Source organism: Mastomys coucha, unplaced genomic scaffold (genome assembly GCF_008632895.1).
Source record: "Mastomys coucha isolate ucsf_1 unplaced genomic scaffold, UCSF_Mcou_1 pScaffold5, whole genome shotgun sequence".
In the NCBI taxonomy this organism is placed as follows: Eukaryota; Metazoa; Chordata; class Mammalia; order Rodentia; family Muridae; genus Mastomys; species Mastomys coucha.
In genome coordinates, this window is record NW_022196911.1 from 24043276 (window position 1) to 24050089 (window position 6814).

Genomic DNA, 6814 nt, shown 5'->3' on the forward strand with positions numbered 1-6814 from the left:
GAGAGAGAGAGAGACAGAGAGAGAGACAGAGAGAGAGACAGAGAGAGAGACAGAGAGTCAGACAAGGGAAGACTTGGCCAGACATAGAGGAAGACCTTCACATGAAGCTGAGGACCAGTAACCAGCTACTTGGCAAGACTTAGAATAGAATAAACGGAAAATTAAGTTATGAGCTACTCAGGCAACAGGCCCAAGCTTATTGGCCTAGGCATTTATTCATATAGAAGAAGTCTCAGAGCTGTTGTTTTAGGGAACAATGTGTTCTCTTCCCCAAGAATCTCCCAGTGACTTGAAGACTGCTCACAAGGCCCCATTTAAGGTACTATCACCTCAAGATCGCCACCCCTTGGGAGACAATTTACACCGTTCGAGCGATAGAATATGGGGTTTTTTTTTTTTTTTGGTTTTTGTTTTGGTTTTTTCGAGACAGGGTTTCTCTGTGTAGTCCTGACTGTCCTGGAACTCACTCTGTAGACCAGGCTGGCCTCAAACTCAGAAATCTGCCTGCCTCTGCCTCCTAAGTGCTGGGATTAAAGGCGTGCACCACCACCGCCTGGCACGATAGAATATGTTAAGATGACCGCATCCCACAACCAAGAGAGACTGGATTTGGAAGGTGGCATAACATAAGAAAATCAACCAACACAATATCTCATGTTAACAGAACAATAGCAACAACAAAAGTCTCAGATAATTATCTCAAAGGATGTAGGAAAGGTAACTGACAAAACTCAAGACTCAGGCAGGAGGGTCAGAGGTTCAAGGCCATCCTCCCCAGTACTCAAGAGGCACACCCAGGCAGGAGGTTCAGAGGTTCAAGGCCATCCTCCAGGAGAGTGAGTTTGAGACCAGTCTGGGCTACATGACACCAAAAAGGGGACAGGGGCCGGAATGGTACACACACTCTTAATCCCAGCAATTAGGAAGCAGAGGCAGGTGGATGTCTATGAGTTTGAAGCCAGCCTGGTCAACATAGAGAGTTCTACGCCAACCAGAGCTATATAGTGAGACCTTGTCTCAAAAAATAAAAGGGAATGAGGCCAGCCTTAGTGACCCATACAGGCAGCATCCCACAGGCAGAGGCAAGAGGACTGAAAGTCTGAGGCCAGCCTGGACTGCATAGTGATTTTTCAGTCCAGCCTAAGCTATACAGTAAGACTCTGTTTCAAAATACATCAAATGAAAATGAAGTAAATACATTTCTATTTTCAAACTACATGATTTTATATGTAGGAAATAAAACACATACACACTCAAGATCATGAGTTTGAAGCCAGCCTGAGCTATGTAGTGAGATCTCATGTAACCCCCACCTCCCGCCCGAAAAAAAAGGAAAGAAACTACTTTAAAGCAAGACACACTCCATGGAGAATTTCCCAAGCACAAGAGAGAGATGCAAATGTCATGTGTCGAATTTACATCAACAGACAAATCTACATATTTACATAAAGTTAACAGAATTATAGAGAGAGGATTTACGGAACAAATGGCATGGGAAGAGGATGACGGTTATGAAAAACTGGCCTTTTGTTTTAAAATTTTAACAAGAATATATTCATATAATACTTGTTAAATTTTAAATTCAGGAATATACTGTTATCTATAGGAATTCCCTCTAAAATTTCTAGATGATAAAAAGCTATGCAAATTACATTTGAAGCAAGATATTTAGTGATTCACACAAGCACCGCTATGGCAATGCTACTACAGTTTCTGTACTACTTGGATATTTAATAGAACAAGCATAAATAATTCACTGACATGGTCAATGGATGTATACACACTTCCATGCGATTGTGTTTAGATTAGTTTCAAATGACAATATCTTCAGTTCTAATAATACATTGTTAAGGACTCTGAAGTTGGTTAGATGGGTGTTTTAATATTTGCATTTCAAGTTTCATCTGTACACCTCAATACACAATAAGAATTTAACACAAGACCGCTTATTTTGTAAGATTCTGAGGACTGTCATCATCAGTACTCCCCACCTCATGTTTACCTGGGGGTAAGTCACCCAGCTCTGTCCCTAGATTTAGTTCTGCAGAACTAGGATTGGGTTTGGACTAAACGATTGCAAGCTCAGGTCAATTTAAGTTGAACATGGCAAGCACTGTATTGAAAGAAAAGCGATTAAGTTTAGGGTACAGTTCCAGTCAGCTAGATTCACACACTCTCTGGCATGAAGTAGGGATTGGGGAAGACATTTTGGTTTGGAAGAATGGTGGAGAGAAAGCCTTTGGGGACAAAGTCTTTTGGAGATGTTTATAGCACACCAATAATCCAAATCCCCACCTTGTTTTAACTGCCCCCCTCCAGCACACACCTCTGCAAGTTTGTTACAGACATGCATACGGCCATTTAAGTGATAGGCATGATGATAAAGCCCACTTTTTTTTTTTTTTTCATTTCACTTTGGAAAAAAAGTGGTGGTTGGGAGGGAACAGCAACCTTTAAATTTTCTATAATTCAACTTTAGGAATAAGAAATTAAGATTCTGGAAAGTAAAATGACTTGAATACACTACTAATGAAGGACTCAAGACCTAAAGCCAGGCCTTTGAGACTTCTTTATTCGGCAAACTTGATTAGCTCTGTTTCTGGAGGAGGTGTTCTAGGACCCCAAGGGACTGACCATGTGCCAGGCAAGGCCTCTTTCCTTAGGGAGCCCATCTTCTGGGTTAGCCATACGGGACCCTAGAGAGCGGGAGATTATGACCACAGTGTAACTGGCATCTATTCGGAAGTCACGATCCTGGGGTTACCTTAAGGCTTGGCCGATCTGGTCCGCAGCCCAGAAGCTGGGGAGGGCTGCGCCTCACTCACCACCAGCACCTAGTCCGTGGCCTCGGGCGCTCAGGGACCCGCTGGATCGCCCGCGACGACTGTTGGCCCCGCGACACAGTCACGCCCACGCTCAACCCGATGACCCGCTCCTCCCGGGCGGGCCGCGCGGCCGCACAGGCTTCGGGAACCTGTGACTCCACTGCCATTCCCCACTGCCTGAGCCGAGGGCACGCAAATGTGCGCACCCTACGGTCTCAAGAAACCACAACCCCCTCCCGCCTCCATCCGTGCCTGTCTATTGCCTCCTGTCTGAGGGAACTCTATCGCCCCCAGTCTCCTGGCCCAAGGGACCCGGACGCCCTGCCCTCTGCCTGAGGGGACCCAGATCCCTGAGAACCCCCTCCCACCCTGACTCTATTCTCCTAGTGGTGCTGCTGTGCTGGACCATGACTTTAGCACTTTGCTAGGCGCGGGGCCGTCGCCTCAGAATGAGTTTCTCCTGCTGAGCCGAGAGCAGAAAGTAGCACCTTCTCTAGGTGACAGGAGTGAGATGGGGAGAGGGCCCCGAGGAGAAAGAGGAACTTGAAATAGTAAATCCCACTGCGAAAGTGAAAATCGTGATGTTACAGCCTCCACTGCTTTGAAACACATTTGTCCAGAGCTGAGCTTCAGGCCAGCGGCCCCGAGGCTCAGAGCCCCAGACTAACGCCTACTGTTAGCAGGCTGGACCGGAGCTAGGGCGTGCAGCGCGACCGGTCGCGGATGCGGAGAAAACCCGCAGGGGCCACCCATCACGCACGCTCAAAGCAGCCGCACGCCACCCCGCCCCGCGCGCGCGCGCGCCCACGGGAGGTGCGACCTGCGTGGAGTACTGCGCAGACGCACGATCCGCAAGGTTGAACGGGGAGGGGAGGGAGCGGTGCACGCGCGACCTGGAGCGCCCTCTGTCGGAGCTGGGCGACATGTGCGGGGCACTGCGCAGACGCTGAATCCGGAGCCTAGGCGAGGCCGAGCCGGCCGGGAGCAAACCCGGGGCCCCTGCAGGGGAGGCCCAGTGCGCACGCGCGAGCGACGCGCCCCCTCCAGGCGTCGGAGCTTCCTGGCGAGTTCTTCCACCCGCGCGTGTCGCAGGCAGGCAGGCAGGCTGGCTGGCAGGCAGGCAGGCAGGCAGGCAGGCGCCTCCTCTCTGCCAGGCGGCCTCAGCTGTCAGCTTCAGCCGCAGCCGCCCCTGCGAGGCTGGAGCGGAATCTAAGGGAGGGAACCCGGCAGGAGAGCCGCGACGACCGCCGCCAGCCTGGCGCTGAGGGTCGGTGAGTGTCCCTAGGACTTGTCACTCGCGCGCTAGCTCAGGGTTCTGAGATCTCCCGTCCTTGCCCGTGTCTCCACTCTGCCGGCGGGCAGCGCCCCAACCTGGGGCCTCGGAGCCCCTGCCTACCGCCGGGACCTGCCGGCTCCCGGACTGACCCTTCGTATCGCTGCAGGTGTTGCTGTCGCGGCGTCCTGGATGCTGGGTGTGTCCCCGCCATAGCGGGGTCGCTGGGCGCACCGGAACCCTCACAGACGGCTGGGTCAGTACGGGGTCTATTGTGCGGGCCCGGCAGGTGGACCGACAGCCGCCGCCCTCAGGCGCTTTGCGGGCTGCGACACAGCAGGCCGGCAGAGTGCCCCAGGCTCAACCGGCCAGCGCTGGTCCTGGATGGAATTCCTCCCAGTTCTTCAAGCTTCACCTTCTTCGTTTTCACGAACTTGAACGTAGGGTTCAAGGGGTGCTTTTAATAGGGGGTGAAGTTGGCGAAGCCCTCGGTGTGAAGACAGGACTGCGAAGGGGGAACCACCGCGTAGGCTATGGTTCTGCAACAACTGTGCCGAGGTCAAGTGTCTCAGTGTTGGGTGTTGGTGCTCCGAAAGAACTTCGTCTGGTCCCTGGGTGTTAGGGCTCAAGCCTGGGTCCTAGGGCAGATGTTCCTGGTGCTGCATGCTTGAGCTTTCCTGTGTGTGGCCCATTTGGGCCTTGTCTCAAAGAGTATTTCTGTCTGTCCTTTTACCTCCAGGCCTGAACGGTTCTTGTATCATAAATAGGGACTTGGTGTTTGCACATCAGGAGCACTCAGGAAATGCTCTCAAAATGAGTAACTGAGGCTTTGGAGTGACAATGTGGAGACCCAGGCAAGGTCTAAGGCCTTCCACCCTGGTCTCCTGAGTAGCCTTACTTCATTCAGAAAGTTTGGGAGTTGTGTTAGTAAGCTTGAAAAACTGAAACCTTTTTAGAAAGCTTGCCTCATGGGAAGTGAGAGATGAGACAGGACGGAGGGGGGGAAACGTTGATTTTTAAAAAAAAAAAAAAAAGAGTGCCATGGGGATCCCCCTCACCCACATTGTTTTGAATTGAGCCCTTGCAAACAGATAACACCACCCTCTAAGGTAGCATTCCATAGTTCTGATAGAACAAACAGCCTTTTGGAGCATGACAAGGTAGCCAGCGTTCTTTTTAACAAGCCACTAACTTTCCCTGTTATGTTGACCAGGCTGTTAAATAGAAACTAATTTGACTTCGAGTTAACTGGGAAGGCCTTAGTTTGGCATTAATGGACTTTATGGTTTCTCCTTCGGACTCTCCTTGTTTCTGGCAATTGGCAGGAGGTTCCTTTGCTACACTGAGTCTGTCTACAGCTACATTCTAGAACTCTCAAGTATGTCCATCAGTCTTCTAATGGGCAAGGCTCCAGGCATGATTCTGAGTCACTAGATGGTCCCTGCTCTTAGAGATCTGCAATTGGCACCGATTTACTCACAAGAAAGGGGCTTAAAACAGAAATAGGCCTGGCAAAATGGGTCAGCGAGTAAAGGTATCCAACAATCAAACCTGACAGGTTGAGTTAGATTCCCAATGACTCACATGATTGAAGGAGAGAGCCAGCTCCTGCAAGAGGTCCTTGACCTCCACATAGACACCATGGCATTAGCATGCCGCCCCCACACAGAACAAACAAATAAATATGTTTGGTTTTTATTAGAGTGGGCTAAGTGGTACAGGACATATCCAGAATAGATGCTACCTGTGTCTAGAGGAGCAGGAGAGCTGAACTGAGACTGCACGTTAGAATTGCCCAGAGAAATGTTCCTGTGCCCAGACCAGAGCTCACAGTCTCCATGGGTAGACCTCAGACTTCAGTTTCTGTCTGAAACCCTAGAAGGTTCTGCTCTGCAGTGAAGACTAAGAGCTTCTGCTTCTCAGGAGCAGGGTTACAGAGGGCCCAGCACTGAGGTAGGTGAGGAAAGGATTGGGTCTCATCAGTCAGAGCAGTATTTGGATGATACTCTCAGCAGACCGACGTGCTGCAGGCCCGTACTATGTGTGGAGAGAAAAGCCTGGGGGCCCATTCCCCTTGAACAGCACGAGGCCTGGAGTCAACAGGTCTGTGGTCACCTGTGCCGAAGCCATCATGAGCTCCGTGCTGCTTAACTTGTTTACCAAACATCCATGGTTACCTCTCTGGGGACTCTCGTTGCTTTGTTACCTCATTTCCCACGCCTAGGAAGGCAGAAAAGCTGGCTATCCAGGGAATGGGACCGAAGCTGTGGCATGGGAATTAGGTGGGAAAGCAAGTGACAGCATACATTTTGTGGAATTCTTTTCATAGAGCCTGCTTTGGGACACATCTTTCATCTAAAATTTACCTGGCTGATTCTTACTAAGAGCTTCCAATTCTAAGGAGACCCACTGCTTTCAGCTCCGGATAAAGCAGGCAATTATGAGTGTATGTTCCAGAAACTGCAGTTCTCTACCTGGGCCTGCAGAACAAATCACCTAGTTTCATATCTGGCTTCCTCGGGCCCTAGAACAGGAAATCTGGTTTGCAGGCTATGATCACCTGATCCACATAAGGGCCTCTGTGTAAACGAGTCATCCTCATTCCTGTGTACTGCTGTACAGAAAAGAGTTTAAGAGTGTCCAGGACAGCCGGGCGGTGGTGGCACACGCCTTTAATCCCAGCACTTGGGAGGCACAGGCAGGCGGATTTCTGAGT

General features: G+C 50.4%; 2 protein-coding genes across 8 annotated transcripts in view; one reads left to right on the top strand and one right to left on the bottom strand.

Annotated features, from left to right (window-relative positions):
- The window catches only part of LOC116077841 (ATP-binding cassette sub-family A member 17), an 88448-nt gene extending 84915 nt beyond the window's left edge, over positions 1–3533 (bottom strand). For 2 of the 3 annotated variants that reach the window (XM_031352653.1, XM_031352652.1), the window contains exon 1: positions 2765–3532. The gene's annotated coding sequence lies outside the window, so the exon portion shown is untranslated. Of the gene's footprint in view, positions 1–2764 lie in introns of all 3 variants that reach the window. The other variant, XM_031352654.1, reaches the window with a different exon arrangement.
- A 263-nt stretch (positions 3534–3796) lies between these two features.
- The window catches only part of LOC116078496 (ATP-binding cassette sub-family A member 3), a 53050-nt gene continuing 50032 nt past the window's right edge, over positions 3797–6814 (top strand). For 3 of the 5 annotated variants that reach the window (XM_031353745.1, XM_031353747.1, XM_031353746.1), the window contains exon 1: positions 3797–4096. The gene's annotated coding sequence lies outside the window, so the exon portion shown is untranslated. The remainder of the gene's footprint in view (positions 4097–6814) is intronic. The other 2 variants (XM_031353743.1, XM_031353744.1) reach the window with 1 other exon arrangement.